Source organism: Lepisma saccharinum, chromosome 15, assembly GCF_977018435.1.
Source record: "Lepisma saccharinum chromosome 15, izLepSacc3.1, whole genome shotgun sequence".
Taxonomy (NCBI): domain Eukaryota; kingdom Metazoa; phylum Arthropoda; class Insecta; order Zygentoma; family Lepismatidae; genus Lepisma; species Lepisma saccharinum.
Window position 1 is genome coordinate 43,476,324 of NC_139243.1, and position 17,363 is coordinate 43,493,686.

Below are 17,363 nucleotides of genomic sequence, written 5' to 3' on the forward strand. Positions count from 1 at the left end.
AATACTAATCTGTGCTAATACCACTATACTTACTTATCAAATCACAACACAATAAGCGGCTGCTTTTCTTTTATAACAGTATCTTTAAAAATATTACATAACACCGCTCACGACTTTAGCAGCGTTCAATCTCTAGACATTCAGATGTATTGACATCAGATTCAACAATGGATTAGGCAGTTCTCTTCTAGTTTTTCTCATCCTACAGGAAATAACTTCGTTTCCGATAATGTGTCATCAACATACAGCCAAAAATTATAAATTTAACATTAATCAAACAACAATATTAAAGCAAACAAATAAATTAAACAGATTTCTGTGAAATTAACAAACAAATACAACATATTCGTGTTACAAATAAACAAGGCGTATCAGAGGGATAATCTTTCCTCAGGTGAAACTACGTATAACAAACATGAGATATAAATATATATATATATATATATCAGTTAAGGCTTTGCCTTGAAACTAAGAAGCTACGGATTAGATTTCCTGCCTCGACTAAACATAGTCCTGATTAATGTAATTGTGTTAAACTTTGTTATATTTTCTTTAATAACTGGAAAAAGATTGCTCGATTTTTTTTTTACCCATAAACCATTTCTTAATGATTTCGACGCTGAGTTAAAAAATTACAATTAAACCTTTTGATTAGCATAGATAACCAAAATAGATCTACTTTAATGAAATACACTATATATGTACGTGCATGCATACAATGCAGTATCGACAACTTGCAACACAGTCTCCATGTAAATATATTCTCTAGTCATGACAATTGAAATATAAAGTTGGAACACAGGATGAACACATTTCATCACTGTAAACTCAGGTTTCTCTCATATTATATGAATCATCTGTACGCCCCAGGAAGTAGCTTCTGTTCTTAAAAGACTTCCGAAAGAAAAGGCAAGACCTGAAGCATGGTGCATGGAAAATTGTGCTCTACTTAACAAAAATATTCAACGTCATAATTTTATACAAATATTTTCCAAATTAATGGAAAATAGCTCCAGTGATTTCCGTATTGAAGTCTGGAAAGCGTCCTCTGTTTCCAGTTAATTACCGGCCGATTAGTTCACTGAGTACGTAAGTAAAGTATTTGAAAAGATAATACACAGCACAATAAATGCATTCACCATTGAGAGCAATATAATACCAGACTTTCATCATGGTTTCAGGACACATCAAAAAAAATATCACGCAACTGATGAGAGTAGTAGACCACATTTCCGACAAGTACAACAGGAACGAACACACAGCAGCAGTTTTCCTCGACATAGATAAAGCTTTTGATAAAGTATGAACAGAAGGATTATTGTAGAAAATGCACCAATGGCAGTACCCACGATATGTTATCCAAATCTTGGATTCATTTCAACACGGGCGCATGCTAATAACATCGTTTAACAACTGCATGTCAAAGGCACCACAGCTAGAGTTCTAAACTAACTAACTAACTAACTCCCTAGCCTTCTTAAACCCGAAGGTTCATGGCTGGAGCAACACAGGCCTTCCATCTTTCCCTATCTTGAGCAAGTTCTATATACTCTTTTCCATCCCTGCCGATTTCCCTTAGATCCATCTCAACGTTGTCCCTCCATCTTCGTCTTGGTCTTCCTACAGGTCTCTTACCATCAGGTTTCCCAACAGCTAGAGTTCTACAAGGATCAATTTTATAGTCATTATACATATATACACTGCCGATATACCGACAAGTCTCGACGTTCGGCTTTCGGTCTTCGCCTATGACACAGCAATCAGTGTTAACTTCCGCATGTGTACCTTAAAGTTACAGATATATTAGCGGGATTTGTAGAGATGGGTCGAGAAATGGAGGATCAAGATCAATCCTAACAAGAGTGTGTCTGTATTATTTACAAAGAAATGAAAAAGCCGATAATTTAATATCAGACTTGGATGACACACTATTCCCCAGGAAACAAGGCTAGGCTTGGAGTACTCTTGGACGAAGGTTTAACCTTCAGGGAACATCTAAGAGATACCGCTAACAAAGGAAATGCAAGAATCGGACATATGTATCTATTTGGAAAAACACAACACTCACGATTAAAAATCGAATTATATTGTTCAATGTATTAATAAGATCAATGCTTACGTATGCTTGTGTAGTGTTGCAAAATGGCGCATCAACGTGTATAAATCGCCTCCACAGTGTACAAAACAAAACACTGCGAATAATAACAGGCGCAGATAGATATGTTTCCAATATGCATATTCTAGAAATGCTCGACCAAGAAACTATTCAGCTTCAACAATCAAATTTTGGACGAAGCAGCCTCACCATCCAAAATCCTACAATTCACAACATAGAACGAAGGGACCCAATATATACTGGTAATTAGATGTATTCCCTGAAAGGGGTTAAATTTGACCATATGATACCCCATCCGAAAATTAGTAGTTTTCGAGATAATAGAATTTCAATTGTTTTGTTTTTAAATGACAATTTTCCACATAAAAAGATGAATTGAGAACACCATCACATCACGAGTTAAGATACCAAATGTCCGTAAAAACCTGCGTGACTACATTCGTAACGGAGGTGCCCACTTTGAGCAAGGTGTGTAATGTTCTTTAATTGTATTGTTCATTGATTGAAAAAAAAACAATTGAAATTCGATTATCTCGAAAACTACTAATTTTCGGACGGGGTATCATATGGTCAAATTTATTGCAAATTGTCTCTACTTTAACCCCTTTCAGGGAATACATCTAATTACCAGTCACCCTGTATATATATATAGTATATGCAGTATATTTTGTATATACACAAAATGTCGCGTCGTGATCAATAATAATATTATGCAACTAAGTGTAACATCGTCCTCCTCCGTAGCCGAGCGGGTTGCAGTCTCGCGCCTAGCGCGGAACAGGTAGGTCGTGCTGTACGAGCTCTGTGCTTTGAGGAAAAGTGAAAGTTCAGCGCGATATCGGTACGTACGTGTGGGAGAGGGTGTGCTGTTGAACTGTGCTAGTGAAGAATTGGACAAAAGTAAAATATAGAATGGATCGCGAAAATACGATACAAATCAGTTTTGAAATGGGAACTTTGAAACCTAGTCCTTTGGAAGTACATGAATTTATTCATGATAAATTCAAACTGAGTGTGGATGAAATTGCAGCCATACAAATTCCCACGACGATTAAATGTGTATTTTTGAAATTAGTGCGTCCGGGAAAAATGAGAAAAATATTAGAAGAAAATACTGGTGAAGTGAATTTTTATTATAGTAGTGGAGCTGTGACACAAGTGAAACTGAGTGATGCGAATCGAATTTTGAAGCCGGTTCGAGTGTTTAATCTTCGTTTGGAAGTGCCAGAACGACAAATTCGTGAAAAACTGAGTGAATATGGGACAATCGATGAATTGAAAGCAGAAACTTGGAGTGACAAATTTAGGTACAAAGTGTATAATGGGGTGCGTCAGGTTTTGATGGCAATTAAGAAGCCAATTCCCTCCTTTGTGAAAATAGGCCAATATACGGCACATGTAGTATATAATGGTCAAATCCCGACTTGTGAATGGTGTGGTAGTAGTGATCACATGCGGTTTAATTGTACCTTATTGAAACCAACAGTTTTCAAAGTCATGGGTCGTGCAGTTCGGTCCTATAGCGAAGCAATTGCACCGTCTACATCTACACACGAAGATATAAATGTGAGTCAAGAATCAGCACAACTGACTGTGATAGAAGGGCTTCAACAGGGAAAACATATACAGGAAGAGAAAAATATTCACAAGAATGATCAACAGACTTTGACCAAGGAAGGAACTGAAGAAAATATGGAAGAGCAACCAAAACAACCTGTGTTAAATGTTCAACTTACGCGAAAAAGTGAAGAAGTGTCCCTGGATACTATGGAGCAGAAGAAGGATGGAGTACGAAGACGACAAGAAGACATAACTAAAGTGCAAGAGGAATCGAGTGATGAAGTGCTACAGAGCAAGAAGGAGAGGAAGCAGAATCAGACCAAGCAAAAGGACCTCAGACAAGAAGCTGAACAGGAAAAAGATTCGGAAACGGATAGTGAAAGTGGAAGTGTCCAAAGTAGCACGGGTCGTTCGGTTTCCGGCTCACAAAAACGACCAAAGAGTATAAGGAAAGCGTCAGGCAGCAATCGGACGAAAAGACGATCATTGCGACATGTAAAAACAAATGTACAAGACATGGTTATTGATCCAAGTCCGGTAGGCCATGAAAGTTTGTGAATACTGGATACAGGTAATCCCTTTAAGATTAGAAAATAGTATTATTTAGAATGAATATTTTTATATGGACTGTCAGAAAGTTAATGATATTGTATTGCGTGGTGGTAGTTATTTATGGACTAAGCTATACAAAGGGAAGGGATATTTCCTCCCCCCCTACTAAAATAATATTGTTAGTGTGTTTGTTAATTTTTGGTGTATAACATTAGGGGCATATAAAAACAGTGTAAGAACTATTACTCTTAGATGGGGCAAAGGTGGAAGTATAAGTATTGGGAATACCCAATCCCAAAAATTTTGTTCATAGTATTTATGATGACGACCCTTCGTTTTGCTACGATAAATATAAACAAAATGAAATCCCTTACAAAACAGGCGGCGTTAGAGGACTTTATTATACAAGCATCATTAGATATTGTATTTCTCCAAGAATGTGGACAAATGAATTTCAATTTTTCCCCAACGATAAGAGTTCATAATAATGCAAATTTCCAATCGACAGGAACAGCTTTGTTAACACGCAATACGGTTCCCCTCACAAATGTGGTATGTCATCCTAATAATAGAATCATATCAGCAAAAGTTGCAAATGTATGGATATATAACATATATGCTCCATCCGGGTCACAGTGTAGAAAACAAAGGGATGAGTTTTTTGCGCAGGAAGTTGCGGTTGAAATGCAGGGTAGGAGAGAACACATAATATGTGGGGGAGATTTCAATTGTGTATTGTATCCGCAGGATCAAAGACCTGGATTTAACACGTCGAATTCATTGCAAAAATTAGTAACTGGCTTTAACTTCACAGATGTCTGGAGTGATAAATGTTTTGGGCAGAGGGGTTTCACGTATATACGTGACAATTGTGCATCCCGATTGGATAGATTTTATGTCACACCCACATTACGTCAGAACGTAAAGTCCATCAGTATAACACCTACATGTTTTTCAGATCACAGTGCTGTCATTATGATGATAAATGTGGACATCCCAATAGTCCCGAGAGGGTACGGTTGTTGGAAATTAAATGCTTCAATTCTTAATGAGAAAAAATTCCAACAAGCATTTAATGACCAATGGTCGAGATGGATAACACACCGTCTGAGGAGGATAGATATAATCCGCTGGTGGGAAGAGATTCTCAAACCGGGTATAAAAAGATTTTGTATCAGTTACTGTAAGGAACGGTCGAGAGAGTGGACAAATAAATATAATTTTTACTACAGGGTGTTGCGTGAACAAATTCAGCAAGCAACAGACGGGAAGAAAGTGCAAACTGAAGTCAAACGTATACAAGCTGTATTGTTAAAAATGACTGCAGAAAGGCGTCTAGGGGTCAAAATTCGTAGTAGACTTCCTCATTTTGACAACGATGAGGTCGCCTCTATCAGCCATGTAATTCATGAAAGAAAAAATGCTAAAAGACAATGTATTAGTGAAATATTTGATAATGGGGGAACAAAGATCAATTCAGCCCCTGAAATACGTAATTGCATTTATAATTATTTTGAGCAAGAATATTCCCAACCAGCGTCACATAATGGAGCTTTAATGGATGAATTGGCATCCGAATCAGAGGTTTTTACAGATGAAGAAAGTGAAAACTTAAACAAAGAATATACAAGTGAGGAAGTGTTTCGAGCGGTTAAGATAGGGCAATCATTTTCAGCTCCTGGTTGGGATGGGATACCCAATAAGTTTTATCAAACCTTTTGGAAATTGATGGGTCAAACAATAACGGATTGGATAAATGCAGTGTTTAGCAAGTATCAAATGGGTAAATCTTCCAATACGGGTATTATAATTCTAATCCCAAAATGTCCAAAACCAAGCGAAGCTGGTCATTATAGACCCATCACCCTCCTTTGTACGGATTACAAAATATTGGCGCGATGTATGCTTGGCAGACTTATGAATTATGTCGACAAATTAGTAGGAGAGGATCAATATGTTTTTGGTTTAAATAAGAAAATCACAAATGTTTTACAAACGATGCGTGAAGTAATTACATGTTATAGACTACAGAACAAAAATTCTGAAAATGCTATATTAGCATTAGACTTTGAACGTGCTTTTGACTCGATAAATCATGAATATCTATTTAACGTTTTGCAGGGCTACGGTATACGTGGACATTTTCTTTCAGTATTTAAAAGTCTTTATAGTCATGCAACAGCAAAAATTCAAATAAATGGTTTTCTGACAAAAGAACTCTATATTTATAAAGGTGTAAGGCAAGGAGATCCTTTGTCGATGTTAGCGTTTTGTATTGCACTGAGACCCATTCTGTCTGAAATAGGCCGAAAAGTTCAAGGAATTAACATACACTCTACTACCATTAAGGTCTTAGCGTATGCTGACGATGTTACTGTATTAATAAATGAACAGTCTGATATTGATGAAACATGTCAAGTATTACAGAAATTTGGAAAATGGTCGGGATTAAAAATAAACCAAGAAAAATCGTCAATTTTGAATTTAAATTTGGTTCAATCTCACTCGCAGCGAGCTAATTTTAAGGTTGTACAAACGATACGTATACTAGGTATAATATATACGCACTCTATTCAAAGTATGATCCAATTAAATTATGATAGAGTATTAACTGGGGTTAAAGCGATATTACAAACAAATAAATTTCGCAGCCTTAGTTTACAGTCAAGGGTGACCTTTGTACAGGTCTATGCACTGTCAAAAGTATGGTACATGGCAAAAATCCTCCCACTACGGAAGTTAGATATAAATAAACTTAAGAGTGCAGTAAATTGGTTTATTTGGAATGGTCAGATATTGAGGGTGAAACATGTATTACTTTGTTTGCCTTTTGCCGAGGGAGGAATGAATCTTGTGAATATAGAACTCAAATGCCTGGCCTTACGTATTCAAGCTGACACGCAGACATTGATTCAGCATCCACTCAGCCTCACAAGTAAAGCTTTGAGAAGCGCTTTGGACTATATTTCACTAGAGGCTCCTATTGATATTACTAGACTGGTAGACACTTTATGGTATTTTAAGTCAACAATAGTGGATATTAGTTATGCCCTATTACAATCTCCGATATTAACAATACCAGTGACATCGGAAATATATCGCAGACTATGTAAATTAGAACAACCAACATGTAAAATTATTGAGCAAAATCCCAGAATGAAGTGGAGAGAAATATGGAATAATATTCAGGCTCACCATCTTACATCACGAATCCGATCAGCATGGTATATAATTGTCCACCAAAAATTAATCACTGGAGAGAGACTCTATGATCTTAAATTAATAAATACGCCAATGTGTGCCAAATGTAATGTATCTGATAGTTTAGTCCATAGACTGAGTGAATGCAAAATAATAGAAACATCATGGCTTTATATAAGGAAACTTGTGAGTACTATTTGTCGAACATCAGTGTATAACATCTCTGTAGATATTCTTTTATATCCAGCTTTTGAATATTACCCAAAAACAAAACGTAAAAGTGTACAATGGCTCCTAGGACACTATGCCTATTTCCTATCGACATATCGGCAACCAGATTTTAATATGCAATTTGTAAATTACCTCCATCAAGAATACCACAGGATACCTGACTGTAAAAGAAATAGATTGTATGCTAATTTTCTTACTGTAATGTTTACTTGCCCAATGAGTTGAAATGTAAATTGCAAATGTAATGTAATAAATTGCAAAATGTAATAAAAAAAAAAGTGGTTAGAAAAAAAAAAAAAAAAAAAAAGCGGGTTAAGGCGTTCACTCGTCTTGAGATCGTTCGCTGCGGGACGGCGTAGGTTCGAATCCGGCTCCGGTCGGAACTTATTCGGCCTACGTATAGGGCCGAGCTCCGAGTGAGTGAGCGTAATCCGGTCGCGAAGTCCTACAACGGCTGGGGGTCGGTCGGGCTGCAGATCTCCACTCCCCCTTGGTGGCTCGCGTGGGAGGGAGGCCAGCAGTCGGTAGGTAAGCCTTGGCCCGATATTGGGCTGTTACGCTATTGGATTATTAAGTGTAACATCATTTCGATTTCGGTGAGTGGCTCGCTGGTCTACAACGAAAAATCATCACAGAAACTTATAGGTGCTGTAGACTAAGTAGTGAAGGGGCGATGTGGAGTATCTTGATTTTTACGATTTTTCAGGAGAGCGATTTAAAGTGTTTCGTTGAACATAATACCATCGTGTTCATTTGATTTTTATTATATCAATTGCAAATTTTTTACAATAAGTGTATGATTGTTAATACATCTGGGGAAAAAATACATTTTTGAACATGTTTTGATTTCTGCTGGAAAAAAAATGCTGGAATGTACTTGAATCACTTACGCCCCTTCGCCTTTTCTTTTCAAACATTATGATTAAAGTTACGCCCCCTAACAAATAAAAATAATAATTTTTTCTGGTATGTAGAGATACATTTATCAATTTTACCGTTAAGATAAAGTATTTAATAAAAAGTTGTATTGATTTCATACCTTTATTTATAAGTGATCCGTACATTCACATCTATTTATCCATTGCTGTTGAAAATAGCAAAAGAAATAAATGAAATACAGAAATTTAATAATGGTTTATCTTTAATGCAATTCAAGATGTAGTAACACTTCAGTACAAATATAATTTGAATTCTGGTTGTACTTGTAACTAAGAATAACTATGGGACTCTAAGGCTCGTATAATATCATATTTTTAAGAGTTTTTTGTAATGATATTCAGTGTGGAAGATTTTTGTAGAAATCAGGGTCTCTCACTACAGGTGTATGTATCTCCTTCACATAAAGACATCAAATCTGCATACTACTGTGGTGAAATCCTTGGGGGATGTGAGTGAAGACACTTTGGAGTTTTGGTAAATATAACTTTCCTCTGCAGCAAGATACTTCGATAAACCACATATAAATGCCTGTCCTTGAAATAAATTTTATCTGGTTGATCCTTGATCACCATTAGTTCTTGTATGCCTGTCCAGTGAATACCTTCACCATTATCATCCTTCCTTACAGATAGGATCCTCAGATTTGATGCGACATCTCGGAAATCTAAGAAATTCTTGTATCGAAGAGAATGAATAGTGTATGGTTTAGCAGATCGTGCAAGTCTAAACATTTGTAGCAGCTGAGCTGGAATAAATACATTTCCAGCTGATTTTAGTGCCGTCGAAATGATTGAGTGAACAGAGTCTCCTTCATTCTGTCTGTGGTACAATTCAAAGAAATTTAAAGTCATGACTGATATGCTGAGCCATAGTAACAGTGTAGAGCATCATGTCTGGAACTATTGAGTTGTTTTTTTTTTTGTTTTTTTTTTGCCCTGTACAACCATCAGCGAACAAGTAAACTTCTCCAACCTGTTTTACATCCAATTGATGAAGAAAATTGTGTAGGCAAGTCAAGATTTCGCATGCACTTCTGTGGCTGGCTCACTCCTTCGTGCCAAAAAAAATAATGACATTCCATTGTCTTCAGATCATAGACTGTAAAATTGTATGTTGATGGTCGTCTTTTATAAAATAACTTGCTTCCATTTGAAATGGGAAGATAATGATTTGCAGCAAATCAAACTTTGCAGCAACAGTATTGCATTGAAAGTCCGGTGTCTCTTTAGCTTCCATTTTCTTCTTTCTTATAGCATCCTTCTCGGCGATATCCCCCCTGTTTAGCTCGCAGTATTTTATAAGTACTTTCACAAGTTAAAATACTCATGTCTAAGACCGTGCTAAGTTACGAATGTAGAGGAGTGACCTGGGATGTGCAGGATTTATAATTAACTAATTATTCACACGAATTCAATTTGAAGCACAGGAGTCGTAATAAAAACACATTTAGGCAGGAGCTGTTTCTCACGGTTCTTCAGTGCCCGAGTTACCTATCCACTCCTAAGGCTGTCATTCAAATTAATTACTTTCCCAATTCTGAATTTTAAAATCTAGCATGTCTATTAAACTTATTGACAAGGTGAACAGATTTTGCTTCACAACAATGCCGAATCATTTAATAATAATTATGATGTACATTGCTGAAAACAACTATAGTTTCTATGGAAAGGCATCCAAATTCAACTCAGCGCAAAGCTTTCATGGAAGGAGTTCTATCTTTCAGGTAACATTACTATAGCATGTACGTTTTCGTCACAGAGAATCAACGAACATCGGGTGTTTTGCAGTCCAATGGCGTTGAACAACAGCAGCAGAGTTGTAATATCCCTAGTGTATATATAAAACATATCCTATCCGTTAATATTTCTGTTCCAAGAGCGACATTGTGTATAATTAACCTTTTTCTATGACTAACTTTTAACACCAATGATATAATTTTTGATCGTCTCAGTAATAAAGGAAACGTAGCAAAAATAGATTTACACATGACCTATAGCATTTGTGTTCTTAATGTTAACGCGCTGCGAAGTCCTTGACATGAAAGTACAATAGGAGAGTATATTTCCTCCATGTTACTCCATGTTATTAATGTCGAGACTAACCTGGAGATACAACTAAAACACAGTTAATATACATGAAATAACGTACAGCATTTGCCTGGAGTTAAAAATTATGGCTATTGCATTTGTTATTTTGCCATTTGTCGAGTTTTCTATTTCGTTGTGGTACAGATATGAGTTGTAGAAAATAAATTGTGTTAAAGCGCAACAGACAGTAGTTCCAGGAGCAAGAGATCACATTTTGATCAACTTTTAACTTCAGGAAGAGTAGAGAGGGAAATTTTCCATGATTCGAATGGCACTTAAAGCTACAAGGCTGGTCCCTGCATCCAGAAGTATACAGACTCCACGAAGTCATCAGTCATCTCTGGAATACTACGAAGAATGAACAGGTAGGGAGAAACTGACTCTTTTGCTTAGGTGAGACGAGAGACTCGAGGATTCTCTTGAGCATTCTCCCTATTCCGTTGAACCAGGAGAGACCGTTCCGCGTTCAGATCGAAACGTGAAGAATCAAAGGTCCTCCGAAGATGATAGAATCAACATGCAACGGCATCAAGAACTTCATTTAATCCATAAACTCTATAATGTTGCATAATGGACCAGTTCATCTAGAAGATTTGTGGAGAAAGTCGTGTCTTTTTACTGACATTCGTCTGTTCTTCTAGCCAATTTACTCTCCTTGATTAGGGTTCAGTGCATAGCTGGAAACATGACGAAACCCTTTTCTCTAATATCTGTTCACTTACCATTTATATTTTACAATTGCCATGCTTGTAAATGAACCTAAAATTAAATCGTTATTAGTTTACCTATTTCTGTTGCTAATAAATATACACGAATTACCCTTAGCTTCGCAGTGCGTTACGTTAACTACTACACCACAAAAGCTAGCATTAATTACACAGTGTTTCTATATCTTACTATATGATATTTCTACATACCAAAGACGTTGTACGTATGATCTTTAGGGAAAGTTTAAAGTTGAGCTAAATACTATGTGTTGGCTGTAAAATTGTTGTTGTCAGTTTGAGGTACACACTAAAATCTATATTGTTGCTGAAATTCACCTTATTTTTCTCTTGTGTAAAACGTAGTGAGAATATCTCCTGGAAGAAGGTTATATTACCATGCTGCGTCTGAATTTGTTATTGTTAAATATTTATATAACTGTATCATTCTTCATTTTTGGTCCGTAAAGTTTCTTCCTAAACTTCATAGACTTAGATTTGTATTTTTTAGTATTTGCAGGCTCAAAAGGAAAGCATGGATCTTGCCATACATTGATGCAATCGACATCCGTGAGTCAGTTGTAGTTGATTCTCCGGTGCGAGTCTGTAAGGTACGAATGGACTTGCGTCCCTCTTCCAACTGAAGAAAAGAGGCCCTCACAGTAGAGGTAGAGACGTTGACGGCGTTGTGAGGCTTTAAACCAACATCTACCTGTACCAAAAGTTTAAATGTCATTGCAGCACCCCAACAGTTTCTCGCCTGGAACAAATCGACATCCGCCCAGCAGACATATGATTGTTTGATTGATTGGTTTGCTTCATTTCACTTCGCATTTTGTGCCACTTTTGGCTAATTTGCGAAGATGGGGATGAGTGATGATATGATGAAATTGATGAATGGACACTCACAAACATCCATGCCCAGGCCAGGATTCGAACCCTAACCACTACGCCACGGGGGCCGGCAGCAGACATATGACAGACAATGCACAAGAGAGGATGTACGTACCAATGAGGGTACCTGACGTTAATTAAGTATAAATTTATGAAGGAATAACCATAAACATCCTTGTGATTCAGTGGCAATGAAATTTCCTGAATGATGAAGACATAGGGCAATTACATGGTATGCTCATTCGGATTAAATGTTTGCGCCTGCTGAGCAAACCATGGAATTTTTAAGGTAACTAGCAAATTATGGTTCTTTACAGGGGGTGCCCATCCCCCTCAAGGCCAATGGCGCCGTCCCCAAATTAAGTAATGTGTCCCCAAAAATCATGTCATTCGCCCCGCAAACCATGTTACAATCTTCATGAAGTATTTAATTACGACAGCGTGTCTACTCAAAGTAACTTTTTTCTTAGCTTCACCGAACATTATACTTGATCTGATCCTCATCCCCATCACTCCAAGATTGTGGATGCATTACACCCCCCAAAAAATCGTTCATCATAATCCCCCCAAAATAGTTTAGATGAATACGTAATACTTTATGTTTATTTGAATACAATACCATGTTAAACTCTCCATATACCGGTATTTTTTTGAACTTTTCAATTTTTGAAATATGGGAGAGCTAGCACATTGATTGATTAAATGTAATAAATTAAATTATATAAACATGCATTTAAACAGTGTTTGTGAATGGAGAATATGATGTATAAAACCCACAATTGAGTATTTAACACAAATTGTTACACAATGTAAGATAGAAAATTCAACCTGGGCAAACCAAGTAACATGCTGCAGCCGTGTGTCAGATTGAATAATTGTTCATGTGGCATTACACAACTTAAGCTACAAATTCCTAAGCTCATGGCGAGAATATAATACGGTTCCTCCTTCAGAGAACTCGCCCCCTCTACTTGAGATAAAATAATTACTTTAGTAATCCATAACAATAATTACGTTTTCATTTTATCTTCAGTGCAAATTTCACTAGTTAAAATAAATATTATCCTGAGACAAGAAGTTAGAAATTCGAATTTGATATTATTTATTTTTCAATTTTATCAGGTAAGGTGTTAGTATGAAGTACACTTAGTACAACTATTACCGCATACAGGGAATCAATAATACAATAATATTGCTAATAGAAGTACATATATCCTCCAAATGATGCACTTGCTTTAAATTAAGCAGTATACCAACACTAAGCATTATATTTTAAGAAGTGATGTTATTAATCAATATCAAGAACATGGGTCATGTCTTGTAATGCAAATATAGTATAAAACTTCAGGAGGAGGAAGAAAATTTTTACATTCATTTCTCTGCAAGCTTTCAATAATATTAATTTAATGGAGTGTCAATACATTCACAAGATCCCGCTACATTTACTCTTTTACAGCTTCTCTTCTCGAACGTTCGGTGCCGAATACGTGTCGATACAATATCGCTACATATAGCCCCAAAATATAATATTCGAACTCTCTACACTGCAGAAATCCCTTGGCAATCTAAATTTTAACACTTTATCAAGAGCTGCATATCCCCCCTTTAAATTTATTACCCAATCCTCCTACCAAAATCTCCTTGCCAATTTTAAACTTAGCTACTGTTTATATTGAAGAGTGGATATTGCCTCCTCCAAAATCTTCCAAATAATAATTCTCATTCACCACACCAGAATTTCCACATCACTCCAAAGCAACAGTAAAGGCAAGAATTGAAAACCCTTTCAATTTAATGCTGAATCCAACCCTTAATTAACCATCCGTCATCCGCATCCACAAATGTCCCGCGCGCGGCATTCAGTGCCACCCTTTGAAGACCAACGTTATTTACATCAATTATTAATGCAAATCGATGTTGAATTACACTAACATTTACTTGAAATCAGGCGAAATTTATATGAACGCAAACGTGTCCATTTTGGATATTTTAATTACTTTTAAAGAGAATAAACTTAAAAAATGAGAGAAGTGTCTCAAAATTACAAGCTTAGACTCTTGAAAAAAATGCACCACAATATTACTCTAAAAATAATGAAAACTTTGATATATAATAAAGGAACTAAAAAATGAACTCACCATTCACAAAAGTTTCAACGTATTGTTCAACAATTTTCAACGCATATTTCAAATCGTACAACTTATATGGGCTAAGAAAGGAATTATTTGTTCCAAAATTTTCAGTCAAAATCTTATGAATCGTAGGAAAAGCAATCAAATGTTTGAAACAAAACTCGATGAAACGTTTCAAAATATTTTTAAAATGTTCAAATATTAATATGTTTCTCCTACTCTTACGAGCTACGTAAGAAAAGACATACTGACTCCAACAAATGGAACAGAATGTTGTTACTTTTCAATACTGTTATTTATTTATTTATTTCAATACTGTTTTGAAAACTCTGACATTTCTTATGGGTACTGCAATGGTTTCTGCATTCAAATAATTTGAATTTCTAACAATGTACCGTCCTTTAATTCTTCTTATATCCGTCAAATTCTTGGCTGGCGTGTTATGATTTAAGGTAGGGAATATTTCCGCTCGCAGCACTCAGTACATATTACCATTTTCAATTTCCTTAGAAGTCTACAAATTGCTATTTATATATAAGCAATGGTAAATCAATAAAGTAATTCAACTTTTTTGTCCAATGCTATTTTGTTCACGTTAAATTTCCATAAAAAAAATCCCCCCTCTTAAAGTTGGGTGGCGCGTCCACAAATCCATCTGTAGGTACCCCTGCCTCTAAATACTTCCTTTTCTTCATCTAATGGATTAAATATGGTGCAATTAAGCCTATAAGGTTTTTTCATATACACTGGCTGACAAAAAAAGTGAAGCACCCAGAAGGAGTGGTCGAAGATTACCCCATTTCGGTACACCTTCATACCATTGATGTATGAGTAAGTGATTAGATGTACAAGGATCTGTAATGTGTAGAACGCCCACCAGAGGGCATTTGTGACGTCACCTCCTGTTGCTGATAAGGTGGGACCAGTCACCTGCTGTGAGTCAGACAGTGCAGCACGAAGTTCATAGAGGAAAACGAAGCACCGGCGATGCCTCGCAGACGCGTTAGATAGCCGATCAGGCAATTGACAGCATTTGACAGAGGCCGCATTGTGGGACTGCATGAGGCAGGTTGGTCGTATCGGGCAATTGCCAGGCATGTGGGCCATTCAGATGTCACAGTGGCCCGATGTTGGAATCAATGGGTACATGAGGGCACCCATACACGTCGTGCAGGTTCAGGTCGACCAAGAAACACCACCCTGAGGGAGGACCGTCGTATGGCGCTCCAAGCACTGCGGGATCCCACAACTTCGGCACCCGTCATCCGAGAACATGTACTGGACACTCTACAACATCCTGTGAGTTCCCGCACAGTGTCTCGACGACTCGCATCCGCCGGATTCGGGTCCTACTGCCCCATGCGCCGGTTGCCGTTGACACCACAACACCGACACCTGCGGTTGGTGTGGTGCCGTGCTCGGGAGGCATGGACAGAGGACGAATGGCGTCGCATCATGTTCAGTGATGAGTCCCGCTTCTCCATGACCTCCGATGACCATCGTGTGCGGGTGTGGCGGCGTCGAGGGCAGAGGGCACATCCTGCCTACATTGTGGAGAGACACACAGGTGTGACCCCTGGCATCATGGTGTGGGGAGCCATTGGATATGCGTTCAGGTCACCTCTAATAGTGCTTCGGCAGACTTTGACGGCACAGCGATACGTCACAGATATTCTGCGTCCACACGTCCTACCCCTTATGGCACAGCACCCTGGGACAGTGTTCCAACAAGATAATGCACGCCCACACACAGCCCATGTGTCTATGGACTGCCTAGAGCATGTTGAGGTCCTCCCGTGGCCAGCACGATCCCCGAACCTCTCCATCATTGAACATGTGTGGGATGACATTGGACGGGGACTCCGTCCTAGTGCCAACCTGCGGGATCTGGAGGGACAGCTGCAACACCTGTGGACGAACGTGCCTCAGGAGAGGATCCAAAGGCTGTTTGACACTATTCCGAACCGCATAAGGGCATGCATTGCTGCCAGAGGGGGTGCGACACCCTACTGACCTGGCGCCACCATTCCACCTGTAACTGCCAACAGGCTTGACTCTTGCATCCTATATTGTAATCAGTTCAATAAAGGTACATGGACTTTCAGCATATGTAGTTTCATTCATGTCCAACCACTCCTTCTGGGTGCTTAACTTTTTTTGTCAGGCAGTGTATTTTAGAAAAATTTATAAATGTTGAATTTTATATTATTTGAAAGCCAAAATCCTCCCCTACCCCTGTTGGCACCCTTGACTGCGCCATAATCCCCCCTTCCCCTGTTTTCACCCTTGGTTCTATAGTTTTTATGTTCTTCTCTGTATACATATGTATCCACTGTGAATTTATATATATTCAGTCTATCTTTTATCTTTGGTCTTTCTTTTATATGTACACACACACACACACACACACACATGTACATGTATATACATAATTATCTAAATGAAATATCCTCATATTTATATGTGCAGGATTCACATATGTATTCAAAATTAATAAAGCGAGTAATGAAATCTATATTACAACACCTGATGCTCACATAGTATACAACCATGAAACTTCGCACAATCTTGCCATTTTCAGATTGTATGGTAGCGATATTTTGTGTAGTGTCATTTACCATTACTGACACAACTTCTATATCGCCAAGTGCTTTTATGGCTAAGAAGAGACGGAACATATATACATGGATATACTAGTTCCACTCTATATTGATATGTTTTCCTTCGTATTACGTCTGCAACCGTATCGACCTCTCATAACATCTCGACGCTGGAAAGCATTAGAAGTCTCCAACAATGCCTCTCCACCAGTCCCTTTGAGCGCTTTATATATGGGGATTCCCCGGGGCTCTATTGTGATTTCCAGCCAGCATTCAGGCCAAATATATTGTTGTGGACTCGACGAGTGGCCAGCAGGGTGCATGAGCCCACATTGTCCTGGAAAATG